The sequence below is a fragment of the Pristis pectinata genome, chromosome 15 (assembly GCF_009764475.1).
Source record: "Pristis pectinata isolate sPriPec2 chromosome 15, sPriPec2.1.pri, whole genome shotgun sequence".
NCBI lineage: Eukaryota > Metazoa > Chordata > Chondrichthyes > Rhinopristiformes > Pristidae > Pristis > Pristis pectinata.
The window spans coordinates 27,201,653-27,215,402 of record NC_067419.1 but is presented as its reverse complement, the minus strand read 5'-3'; positions in this window follow the sequence as shown (position 1 = coordinate 27,215,402).

Genomic DNA, 13,750 nt, shown 5'->3' with positions numbered 1-13,750 from the left:
AGATTGGCTTCATACTGTAACATTAATCATAATGCACTACCCTGCAACATAAAACAGATAAAACCAATTTAGAATTTAAAAATGTCAATCTTAAATGCAATTGCCACTGCTTAAATTATTTTTTCTTTGTATATTAACCATATAATTTTTCACTTCAAGTTTAATCATTTAATAAAATAACAAAGTATTAAGTATTTTTGGCTGTACGTACCAAGCTATTGGCTTCTTGAATCTATTTAAGAGTTAAGCAGATTAAAAAGGTCAACTTGTGGGGAACACAGTGTTGCAGTTGGTAGAGCCACTGCCTCATAGCACCAGAGAACTGGGTTCAATCCTGACAACAGCTGCTGTCCGTGTGGAGTTTGCATGCTCTCCCTATGACTGCGTGGGTTTCCTCCCACATCCCAAAGACACATGGGTTAGTAGGTTAATTGGCCACTGTAAATTGCTCCTGGTGTGTGCAGATGAGTGGTAGAATCTGGCAGGAGTGGGTTTGATGAGAATATGGGGAGAACAAAAAGTGGGATTTATGTAGGTTTACTTTAAATGGGTAGTTGATTGTTGGCATGTAATTTGCAGGCCAAGTGGCTCTATGATTCTAAGTGAACGAAGGAGTCATGTGACAAAGAGGAGTTCCACTTCATGGGTTAAAAATCAAAAATTAGCACTTGGTGGAAACCTAAATAAAAACAGAAGTTGCTGGAAACACACAGCAGGTTATTATGAAGGGTCTTCTACCTGAAACATCAACTTAATTTCTCTTCCTACTGAGTGTTTCCAGAATTTTCTATTTTTAATATGATACTGTCTAAAATATTGGGACAGGAGCGAACTGCAATATTAGGACACATTCCATTTGATCTGAGCTTGGGCAGTGTCCTATCTGAAATGATAAATAGAGCAGTCACAAGAAGTTTAAACTAGAAAATGGATAACAGGGAAGAGAATACAAGGGAAATGATGTTACAAATAGTGCCTTAATGCAAAGAATAGACCAAACTCTAAAAATTGTGCTTTAGGAACAACAGGTAAAGGGTAACTCAAACTAATTTAAAGAAATTAGAGAGGAGAAATGCACCAAGTAAACTATGAAAGTAGTACAACAAATTAATATCTGTGTCTAGTAACCATTCACTATTGGAGGAAGCAAAGGAGAAGAATGTCATTACTGAGATGAGACTGAGATTGGCCACAAGATGGTAGGAAGGGGAACTTAATATTGCCAGCTAACAGGATACACCGAATCACTTTTTCTGCTTAATGCAATATCATCAGTATGAATAAATTTATGCGATTTGTCAACGGGATCTCTTTGGAGTACAAATTTAAAAAAATAGGGGAAAAGACAGATTCCTGTGGAGGTCCATCTTTGAGTCCCCACCAACAGCCTAAATCCTTGTTGAAGTGCACTTGAAATCAACAGTTTGTTAAGATTCAATTATTACCTCACTTGATGAAGGTGCATCTATTTATTGAACAAGTACGGCATCAGGGACTAACCAAACTATGTACGGAGTAAGATACAGTTAATGAGCCATATTGCAGACTTCTGCCCTGAACATGCTACAATTTTTTTAAAGGTTTTAACAGATTTCAATAAACTTTTGAATGTTTTTGATTGGCAGAAATTTTAAGTGGAGCTTTTAAATGTTTTTATTTGCAATTTTGACTGTGCAACTTACCTTCCTGTGTATTTCTTGTTACTTGGATAGGAAAGGCATGGAGGGATAGGGGCCTGATGCATACAAAAGGGATTAGCATATGGACGAGGTGGGCTAAAGGAGCCTGTTTCTGCATTGTACATTTCTATGATTCTATGAATCTACGATTCCATCCTCCCCCCACCCCCAACATGCCATTGTCTGCTTTCAGGCCCTCACAGTAGAGGATCAAGCAGAAGTATGGAACCCTTCTGTAAACAATAATTGAATACTGGATCAAGTGTTAATTTTAAATGTGAGATTTTTATTAATCAAAGTTTTAAGGGGTATCAGGCAAAAGCATTTGTCATTTGCTCACAGATCACCCAACATCTCTCTGAGAGGCTACAGATACCAGAGACTGCAGATGCTCGAAGCTGGAGCAAAATACAAACTGCTGGAGGAACTCAGCAGGTCAGGTAGCATCTATGGAGGGAAATGGACAGTCGACATTTCGGGTCAAGGCACTTCAACTGGACTGAATGGAGGGAGAAGTAATCAATGGAGCATAATAGTGGAAGTGGTAGGTGGATCCAGGTGAGGAGAGGTGATAGGCAGATAGAAGAGTGGAAGTAGTGACAGAGGCTGGGAGGTGATAGGTGGAGACAACAAAGGGCTACAGATGATGGAATCTGATAGAAAAGGAAGGTGAAGTTTGGAATCAAATAAGAGGGGTGGGGTGGGCAGATGGGAAGAGCATGGGAAGAGGTGTGTGGGTGATGGACAGATGGATTGTGTGGGAGAGAGGAAAGGTAGGAGGCTGGGGGAGTGGGTAGTGAGGTGGGTGTAGGAGGAACTGAGTGGATGAGGAGGAGAGTGAAACTGGGTAGATCAAGGGAAGAGAGAAAAGGGATATAGGGGGAGTAGGTTACCTAAAATTGGAGGATGCAATGTTCCAGTCATTGGGTTGTAGACTACCCAGCTTCAATATGAGGTGCTGTTCCTTTTGGTTGCGCTCGGCCTCACCCTGGCAGACAGGTTGGTGTCGGAATGGGGAGGGGAATTAAAATGGCTAGCAACCGTGATTTCCATAAGGCCATGGTGAATGGAGCACAGGTGCTCAGCAAAGTCGTCGCCTAGTCTGTGCTTGGTCTCACTAATGTAGGCGAGGCCACATTGAGAGCACCCAATGTAATAAACAAGGCTGGAGGAGATGCGTGTGAATCGCTGCCTCACCTGGAAGGTCAGTTTAGGGCAGTTTGTTTTTTTGTTCATTGAAAGGCTGATCAGGCTCAAGAGGATAAATAGTCTACTTGCATCCTTACATTCTTCATTCAATGTACCTTAGAGATTGAAAACCAAGTTAATTTTGCAGAGAATTGATTTGACACAAAGCAGAATATCATGTGGGTTTTAGATGTGTGGGAGTCAACTTGGCTAGATGTCCAAGAGTATTAGGATTGAGAAAAAACAGTGGCTGAGCCACTAATGCCCTGATACCAGGAAAATGAATAAAACATTGCGCAATGACCCATTCCAGTATTTGAACATCTGTTGTGGGCAGATGCTTGTGCAATATGGAGGGTATGTTGCATTTCAGTGGTACAATTTTTAGGTGAGATAATATAGTGAGCAAATGCTTGTTCTGCAGCTGTAAGAAGCTCTGCAGCTCTTCTTTTTTGATAAAGGGCTCTTGTCACATCCTGACCAACATGACTCCCTGATCCAACACCAGCAAAATACTGCCCATTAATCTTATTGTTATTCATAAGATTTGCTGCACGTAAGTTGCCACAGTTGTCAACGAAAGAGCAGGAACTGCATTTCAAAAGGAATTAATTAGTTGTGTAGCACTTTGAATTGTTCTTCTGAGTCAATGGAAACAAAAATCTGAAACAGGAAAGATCTAAAACAGGCAGCTAACTCATTATCATCTGTTTTACACTATCACACAAAGTCAAGATCTACCCAATTACATTCACATTACACTGTGAGTAAGCATCTATCAAGATCTTTCTCAGTAACTGAGTCTGTCATCAGAAAGGAAAGCAGAAATTGGAAAAGGATGTTCCTCGGTCTTTAATGGCCATGTGTGCAATAGTGACAGGAGCAGCCGGCAGCTTCAGCAAGGCCACTGATGGCATTAACCTCAACAGATTAAAAATAACCTCAAGTGTATTTTTGAACAAATGTTCTTGGTTAGAAAAGTGAGAGTCCAGGCTCAGTATCAATAATCTCAGGGCATCTAGAGCTAAGGGGAAATTGCATAAAACTGTAGAATTAATAGCTAGTCAGACAAAAGACATTGTCCAAGGTGACCAAGACACATGATGATATATGCTAGGACATTTGTCCATCTGTAATTGCCTTAATATCAAGAACAAAGTTGCTGTGTCATAACTAGTTTACATAACAAGGGACTAGGCCTAAATCTCACAGATGACTCATTATTGATCTCCACTTTGAAACTTTGTCAGTAAAGTCACTTTTTATTTTAATTCTAATTATTTTAAGGCTTCTGAAACAAAAAGTAAATTTGCTTCTTCTGCTACAGGACAAGTGTTTTGCTTAGTTATCATTTGAGTTAGTGATCACATGAGTAAACTCTATCCAGCAGTGCTGACAGGAAAATCCACACAGCTTAGGTCAGGATTTTCCTCAGAACTGCTACTGTAAAATTGTACAAAACAATTACTGCAGGAAACCCTTTAGCAGAGATAAGTAATGGCAGCAGAGCCCCAGTGGTTCTGAGGGAGTACCAAGAACACAACAACATAGGAGTAGGAGTAGGCCACCAGCCCCCTCAAGTCTGCTCCACCATTCAATATGATCAAAACTAAACTGCTCCAGCCCTCCTCTTCAATGCCAGTTCCCCCCTAGTCTTAAATTCCCTGATCTTTTGAAAATGTATCTGCCTCCAATAATCTAGCCTCCACAATCCTCTGGGATAGAGAATTATAGAGATTCACCACCCTCTGTGAGAATAAATTCCTTGCAGACCTTTAACATCTTAAATACCCTACATAAATGTTTCAAGGTATTATACATGAGAATGAAGGAGAACTAATAAATGGAAATAAAAATCTGAACTCCTCCCTCATTTGATATATTTTAATTGCAATTAATGCAGTCCTTTAGTCTAAATGACGATTTGAACTATATTAGACAGAAAAATGTGTAAGTATAGCTATTGTTGTACAAAATTAGACTTAGGTACTGCCTCATGAATACTAACCCCAAGAAAGGCCACAAAAGAATTTATGTACAGCCAGTCAGATATCCTTTTATGTGGAAATGATACATCATGCATCATTATTAATGGAATCATTCACTTACCTGGAGTTAGACAATAAAAGTCACTGTATATTTTGAATCCTTTGAATGAAGGTGTACATAGATTAGAAATCTTAATTAGCAATACTTTCAATCATCTAAAGGTGAAAGTTGTGGGGTCAAAATGTTTTCCACCATTCCACAGGACCAGGCTGAAAAGAATCTAACTTGAGGGCAGTCAGAGTTTTCAGCAACTTGATACAAGTGGGCAGCAGGATGTACCCAAGGAGATGAGCGAACATGAACTGCCAAGTAAATTAAGTTCTAAGAGTTTAAGACATCATATTTCATGGCCATTTTACTAACTCCATAAATTTCATTAGAATCACTGCTGGGGGCTTTGGCAGATACAATTCCTTAACTGCTGCAATAGTGTCCCACGATCTTCAGAGTCACTGATTTTAATTTTGTCACTTCAGACATACTGGAAACTATTGGCAGCATGTTTTGATGTAAAGAACTTCCTTCATTCTTCATTGTTCTTTGTTCTTTCTTAGGCAGACCCTTGGGTACAAAGATGATTTGCTTCCACATGAGTTTTACGGATTCTGAGATGACTGAAGAGGCCAATGTGAGAACTGCAGACACTTTCACAGACGGGACATGAGGTGCCTGATAGGGTGGGCATGTTGACAGTTGTGAGGTGATACGCTTCTTCCTCCAACCACAAAGGGCTTCTGTGCGCCCCTGATGCATGAACTCAAGATTCCCAATGCCATCCTGAATGCTCCTTATCCACTTTGGGCCAGGAATTCTCAAGAGTCAGATACAATGTTACCTGTTTACAACGAGGCTTTGAGCATATCCTTAAATTTTTTGTCCTTCTGGTAACCTCTTCCAGTGACAAAGTATTGTTTCAGGAGTTTGATAATTTCACCAGCTCTAAAGCTTCGAACAATATTCAACAACAGAGAACATATAATGTACATATCCAGCAAGACCATGATGAAGTAATTGCAGTTTTCAGAAACTCTATCAAACTTAAGACAAGGGTCAGTATTGTCATGGGAATATTAAAATAACAAAAGTGGAGCCAATATCTGAGGTTATAATGTGTACATTAAGTATGCTTTGTGATTTCTTTGTTCTTCAGCAAATAAAGAATGAGTTGCAAAGAAATAGTGCTTTTCACATCCCCCTGACAGTGCAAGACTCCTGTAGTGCTGGAGTGGAGTGTCAGCCTCGTTACTTGCGTTCTGGTTTCAGGTAAATTTTCCAGTCTCCTTTTTTTCTCAGTTTATATTAGAATTCTGAAATAAAAACAGAAATTGGATGAAAATCCCATTTATGGCAAAAATCCTCCAGTAGATTCTGTTTACAGCTTTAATTGATACTTAACCAGGACTCTGTAGAGAAATACACCGTTGCATATTGTTGTCGATTGACTTCTCACCGAACTCTGGGGCAGTCCAGCAGTAAAGAATTCAGCAAATGAGGAGCAACAAACAATCTGCTGGAGGAACTCAGCAGGTTGAGCAACATCTGTGGGGGGGGGGGGGGGGGTGGGGGGGGGTGGGGGTTGGAGAAGGAATTGTCAATATTTTCGGTGAAAACCCTGCATCAGGATTGAGAGTAGAGAGGGAGATAGCCAGTATAAAAAGAAGAGGGGAGTGGCGAGAAAGAGGCCTGTGGGTGATTGGTGGTCCATGGAGGAGTGAAGGATGATGAGCAGAGGGAGGCAGGTAGAGGAGGGGTATGGGTGGAATTGGGAGACAGAGGCAGGTGAATGATAGGCAGAGGCAGACAAAAAAGGCATATGGAGCCAGGCAGGGTGGGGGAGGGAGAATGAAGTTGGAGACAACTAGGAGTGTGATCAGTGGGAACACAAAGCCTACCAGAGCTGGAACCTAATTAGTAAAGAAGGTGATAATGGGAACCATTAGGGGCAAGTTGAAGGGCAGATGGAACCAGAGGAGGGAGTGGGGTATCCAGTGGGTAAAATATGTGGGTAGTGGGTGGAATGAACCAGGAGGGGGCGGATGATGAAACTGGGTGATAGGGGGCTGGAGGAGAGGTATGGGAAAGGGACCAAAAATGGGAGGACCAGAGATGGATTGGAAGAAGGGGGGGGGTGGGTGTAGGAAACACAGGAGACCTGAAATTGAATCATTGCACAGACCATTGGGTTGTAGACTGCCCAGGAAGAATTTGAGGTGTTGTTCCTTTAGTTTGTGTTAGGCCTCACCCTGGCAGTGGAGAAGGCCAAGGATGGATAACTCGATGTGGGAATGGGAAGGGGAGTAAAAATGGCACACAGCCGGAAGCATGGGATGGCCATTGCTGTAAGTTAAATAAGAAATAGCTGACCTTTGAACTAACCTACTTTCTAGGACCTCTAGCTGGGAGACATTTAGTTGAAGGAAGTACAACTGGAGGCCCTCTAACATCCCATTGATCCATTTAAGGAGTGGAATTACTTTGGTCAGTGATGTTTGTTGTTTGAAGCTTTGAAAGCATGGTAAAATAGAAACATTCATTTATGTATTTAAGTTCTAAATCAAAGCAAATATTTGAATGGAGCAAATAAGAAAATGAAGCAATGAAACTGCTCATAACCTTCTTGACACTTAATATGCTATTAACATTCTTCAGCCAAGGAACATTAACTGCTTTAATTATACAGAGCTGGTAACCTTGGCACTATCCCAGAAATGATATTTAATGAGTACAATGAGTGAGATGGATCTGAAATCAATCTGTATATATAAAGATGCATGTTGATGTAGGCTGAATGAGGGAGACAGGAACAATTTGTATTTTTCAACCAGAAACAGTGAAAGATGCCTCAGTGGTATTACATTTGCTGGTTGTGGACTGCATTATCAGATTCTCATTATGCTAATACAGGTGTGTAACACTGTTCACACTTATGCCAATTCATATTTTCAAATGAAGTCTATCTGCAGAATAGCAGATGGCCATGGTTGAATTGCTAGGAGGTATACAGGATCTAAGGCATACACATTGGTTTGGAGTACTATTGAGCTATAATAAGTAATAACTAGCATGTGCAAGGAAATAATGAGCATCTGACAATAGAATCTGCAGTTTATTTGGAGATCAACTACTGGCCTGAATAGACGAGCTTTTGCCACTGATCCGGGTGCCAAGTGCAGATTCTAAAATAAGAAATTATCATCTTGATGACTGAGTGTGTTATTCTTAGCAAGTCGCAACTATGTTGGCAATCCCATGAACTTTACAATGTTCACTCCCAGCACAAACATCATCTGTATTAAGTGGACACAGGTTAGCTGGAAAAAAAACAGCGTATTTTGACCTAGATCTTAAAGCAACAACATTTTGTTTCATTCTCTCCAATAATAGTACACGTGGTTTTGAATCTGACCATGGATGGCTTGTGCGAGGACTGGATAAAATGGGCTGGAGATTGATGGTGGGTGTTTTGAAGGGTGCAGCGTTAGCAGAAGCCCTATCACCAATCATTTTAATTCATGTTACACATCTGAACCCATGTCCTACAATGACATTTTATCCATTCTTTGCATGGTTAGGTTTGGGTAGGAGCATGTGTGGGCACCCTCACAGGAGGTGCCCACATCAGACATTTCTAGTGCCATGCCACCAGAATAGGGTACCTGAGCTATGTGATCAGAACTTTGTAAGATTAGATGGCTCCAATGTAAGTTAAGCCCATTTCTTTTCAACCATGCACCAATTCACTCTGCTAAACCTGGCAGTGACAGATTCCTATAATCAGGACCCCAGTGCATGAAGTTAAATTTCTGGCTCTTTGGAAGAGCATGTGCACATGCCATTAACATTCAGGGGTAAACATGTACGTGTGTGTCCATAACCTCACATGATCCATTTGTTTAAATGATTGTTGTTGGCGGGAGGAGGTGAGTGTTGCGGGTACAGTTCCACTGCTAGGCCCTCCTCATGCTTGCCCTACTCTCAAAACTTGATTGATACCAATCACAACCTCATAAAAGAAAGTTGCTTTGATTTTGCACTCTCTTTCTCTTCAGACTCTCAGGCGATTAGCTTAGAAGTTGCCGCATGAGCCATTATACTTTGTGTTTCAGTTTCAGCCTATGCATGACTTCAATAAACTCATAGGTCCAATGATGCACACACATCCATCAGCTGCTGCAGGCTGCACATGGTACACTGCAAGGAAGTGGAAAATTATTTTTGCTCCTGGCTAGTGTAGCAAAAGCAGCACAAAAATACAGTTGACAGAAAATAAATGTTTTAAAAACCTTCAGGAACGTTTCCCCACCCTCTGAAGTGAAATTCCACAACCTCATATTCTGGGTTTCAAAGGATGTGTTTCATGTCAAAATCACAAGTCTTCTGTTAACAGGGACTTAGGGCTTGAATTACGAGCTCTAAATGACAAGATTAATATGCATCATAGCCCAAATCCAACAATTTCATGACATGCAATTAATTTCAATGGAAAGTCTCACTATGAGGTTGCAATTTTTCGTTTTACAGAGGATAAGGAGAAATGGTGCAAATTGTCCTGCAGTCTGTGAAGGGTCACAATTCATTGTTTATCTCATTTTAAGAACTGATAAAACAGCTGACTTTAAAAAAGGTATTATCTTTGAAGCAATTTCTGGCCCAGAATGTTGTCCTGTTTTCTATTTTTTTGAGCTATTTCAATTCTTCTGAATTTTTACTCAGGTGTCAGTTTTAACCCCCCACCCTCCAACCAGTGACATGAGCAGGGCAGGGGTTAAAATCAGGCCAAGTCCTCACTACATGTCCAAAGCTGCATTACTCTTACCCGGCAACAGTGACATTTCATTGACTTTGAAATTGACCAAGTTTCCTGCTGAAGGCAGGCAATGACCTAATTTAACATTAAAAGTGGCAGTACAATAATTCCATTGATGGCATGATGTCATTGCAATGTTTGAATTCCGGATGCCTGCAAACCAGACAGATCATACTAGAGGATAAGGAATGGCCAGAAGTGATCAACCTAAGCTGTACAAAGGTCCTCATAGCCAAAATTAATCCAGTAAATTCACACTGATTCTACTCTGGGAAGAGTAGCATAATGGTTATGTTAATGAATGACCCTAAGAAATGAATTTGAAGACTGCCAGTGCAGGGCAGCAGAGGAAATTATATTCATTTTAATAAATAATGACCTAAGTTGTGCAGCTTGATACTTAGCAGTCCATGCCTCAATCTCGGACTTCAGCACATGCACAATGGAAGGCAGAAGTCCAAGGTGAACTGGATATCAGATGTCAGGCCATCTGACTGTTCATTCCATCGCTGGGTTCATCAGTGAGTCCAGCAGTGGAGCGGTGACTCACTGAAGGGAAGATCTGGAGTCACACTACTTCTGACTCTCAGCTTTAAGCCAGGGAGGACTGACAGAAGAACAGTGACTGCGTCCAGATGAATGAGTCCCTGACCCTGTGGAAAAAGGTATGTGCAGGTAAACATCTTACTTTACCCAACTAAATGTTTTTAACGATTTCTTGGTTTTTTTGAAATGTTTTAATCATTGTTTTAATTAGATAGATCTATTTAAATAGTTTATTGTTGTCTCTGACACTTTGCTGGTTGCCAGTGGCAGTCAAGGCATTCTGAGATGCTCAGGTTGCAGCACCTGAAGCATACTTACTGTTTGAAACTCACTTCAAATCAACAATGGCTTTCACAGGCAGAAGGTCAGCTCATCCAGCCTTCCACATCTGCAAAAACTAAGTGCAGGCAGACACCACGAACAGTGAGTCTGGCTAGTGGGCTGGGTCCAGGATGATCCAACGCAATCTGGAATTATAACCTGCTATCAGTGATGCTGATCATGATACTACCTGATTATTGTAAAAACCCATCATTCATTCATGTTGTTAAAGAATGATATCTAACAACCTTGCTTGCTATGGTCAACATGCTACTATAATCCTGCAGTGCTGCATTGGACTCAAATGGCCCTCTCTTACAGCCCAGGAAGTCACTCAGTTGTATCAAGTTGCCATATCAAAACATAATAGTAAGAAATAAACTGGCTGATGTCATTTCTGACTCTAAAACCTGGAACTCCCCACTCAACAGCATTGTCAGACTACCTTCATGAGAAGGACTGCAGCAATTCATGAAGGCAGCTCACCACCACCTCTTCAGGAAAATTAGGAATGGGCAATTAATGCTGGCCTTACCAGTAATACTCCTATGTAGACAGATACAATTTAAATTCAGTATTACCTTTTACACTTCCATTTCTCTGACAAAGGGTTGGTCCAAAAGACATGAATAAAAATAATCACTTGATCGAGCCATACTTTGCATTTGCCTTCATGTCTGAATCCATTGGTGAAGTGGAGGTCTGGTGCACAGCCACTTGACCTCCAGGGTATTCCATACTTCCGCGTTATAAAGAGTAGATGCAGTTGTGCACACTACTGGCCAAAGTCAGCATAATTGACCTGTAAAGAGGTTCACTATTTTGACTGTGTATGTGTTATAATGCAAGTGTTCTTTTGATAACTTTTATAATATTAGCACCAGATTCATCTAGGAAGATCTGTTTTCTAGTTCTAGATATTCTACATTCTGGAAGATAAAAAATCTCCCTTCTTTATATTTAAAGTACTTTATTCCCAGCTCCTTATCCTTGATTTTTCTAATTTGATCTGTTTTCTACCTGTTTTGAATATCACATTGTTGGTACTTCCTCATCCTGCCTGCTGAACTTTTTTTCACTTTCACTTCAGGAGCCCCTTAATATAAGGGAAACAAGCTTTACAGTTTACTTGACTGCTTTTCCCCTCAACCAACCCTAAATAATTTTGGTGTCAATCCTGTAGAGATATCAAAAATAAGGATAACACACACTAAATTGTAAAGCTACATAATGCTTTTCATAAACATGGAATAATATTTCAAACTAAAACTCTGTCAGGTATCAATCTGGCTTACTTTGAGCTCTAATGTTCCTTGTTGTACGTACACCAGAAAATAATAAATGAGGACATAAACCATTTTTTTTGCTAAATTATACTTTCTGCCTGTGCAGCTCAGCAGTAGCAAATTGACCATTTTTCAAGTAGTAATAGAAATTGACCAATTTTCCCACAGAATCATCCTTTACATTTTGTTATCTTGCCCTTAGATGATCTTTTTCAGGTCACTTATGCACTAAGAGATTCATCAAGGGTCCAGCTTCTTTCAGAAAACTTTTTGTAATATAACTTACACTTGAAAGATATTTGGTGAAAACCATTTCAACTGATAGTGACCTTTGTCATAATTTCTGAATAATAAATATTGAAGTCATAAAAAAGTGATTCACATTGCAAACACCATTTATGGTGAAACTATATCAGCAATATTTCTGGCAGCTTCTTACCACATCTTCATTTCACTCACTTCTAGGCAAGAAATCATACTTTGAAAATGCCACAAAGGCTTTTAGAAATTGAGGAGATGATTAGCCTTAGCTAAATAAAAATAATGCAGATGAAAATTCACAGATCTTCCATGAACTTGGGTAGGAACATGGCAAAATGGCAACATTAGGCTTGGTCTCAGATATAACAAATGCCATCTATTGCCTCAATTGTACCAGCGTGTAGTTTCTACAGGGCTTTATCTCAACTAAACCCAATGTCAGAGGGGCTTTGGCCAAAAATTGAAATAAAGTTTGGTTTGTGACCTACTTAACAAAAACAGCGCTACTCATTGAAGCAAAGAGCAGAGGTTATTTGCCATACAAATTAAGGATTGATTAAGGACAATATCTTAAACTAGCCAAAACAGTTGCCACAAAACAGCAGAATTCTCTTCAAACCTATATTAAATCAACTTATGCCAACAAATTAAGATTTCAAGAAATGACAGAGAACACTTGGCCCTACCATCACCTAAGTTGCCCCCCTGAAATCTTCAGATGGCAAAACACTAACAGAAACATGCATATAGTTCACTGGCACTGTTCTGAATCATGCTCACAATTGATGACTATCTCCTAGTCTGTCTATGAAGCCTTTCCACGGCTACTTGTTATGGTTGCACTTGATGCTGAGCCTTCTGTAGCAAGGTTGGAAAGGCTTTTGCTTTCATGGAATATAGGAAAGCACCTAGTAAGGATTAAATTTCAGCTAATCTTCTCAAGGATGGAAAATATCATTTGTTGCCATATCTCCATGACCTCCTCCTCTTCTGTTGAAGAGATGGCTCTACCCCACAGCATATACTGTACATGATGCAAACTTCAGCATGTCATTTGGCAAATGCTATCTTGGCATCTTTTTCTCTATGCTTCTCTATTCCCCTGTCAGCATGAATGGATATATTTTCATACACGATCAGATGGAAAATTCCTCATGCTATTTAGTCTGAAAGCCAAGATAAATGTGAGACAAGTCCTCTCTATTAATGATGCTCCTCTCATTGCCCTGGCGGAGCTTAACCTCAGCATCTCATGGATTGTCTTGCCCATAGCTACTGTATATTCTTCCCCACCATTAGTTTAAGAAAACTTAATGATGCAAAGCTTTGTGTCTTTGTCCATGATTAGATTCAGCAACACTCTGGTGGAAACAATCTACACATGTTGCATCTTGGGATCCATTTTAATAGACAAGATTTTTCTTGAATTCAATGTTCACATTGTGAGGGCAGCTACCAACATGCACCGGTTAACAAAACAGACACGGAAGAATAACAAACTCACCCCAAGACTAACACGCTGATCTATAAAGTCTGAATTCGTAGTATATTGCTGTATGGCAATGAAACTTGGATGACCTACAGTTACCAAGAAGGAAGACTTAACAACTTCC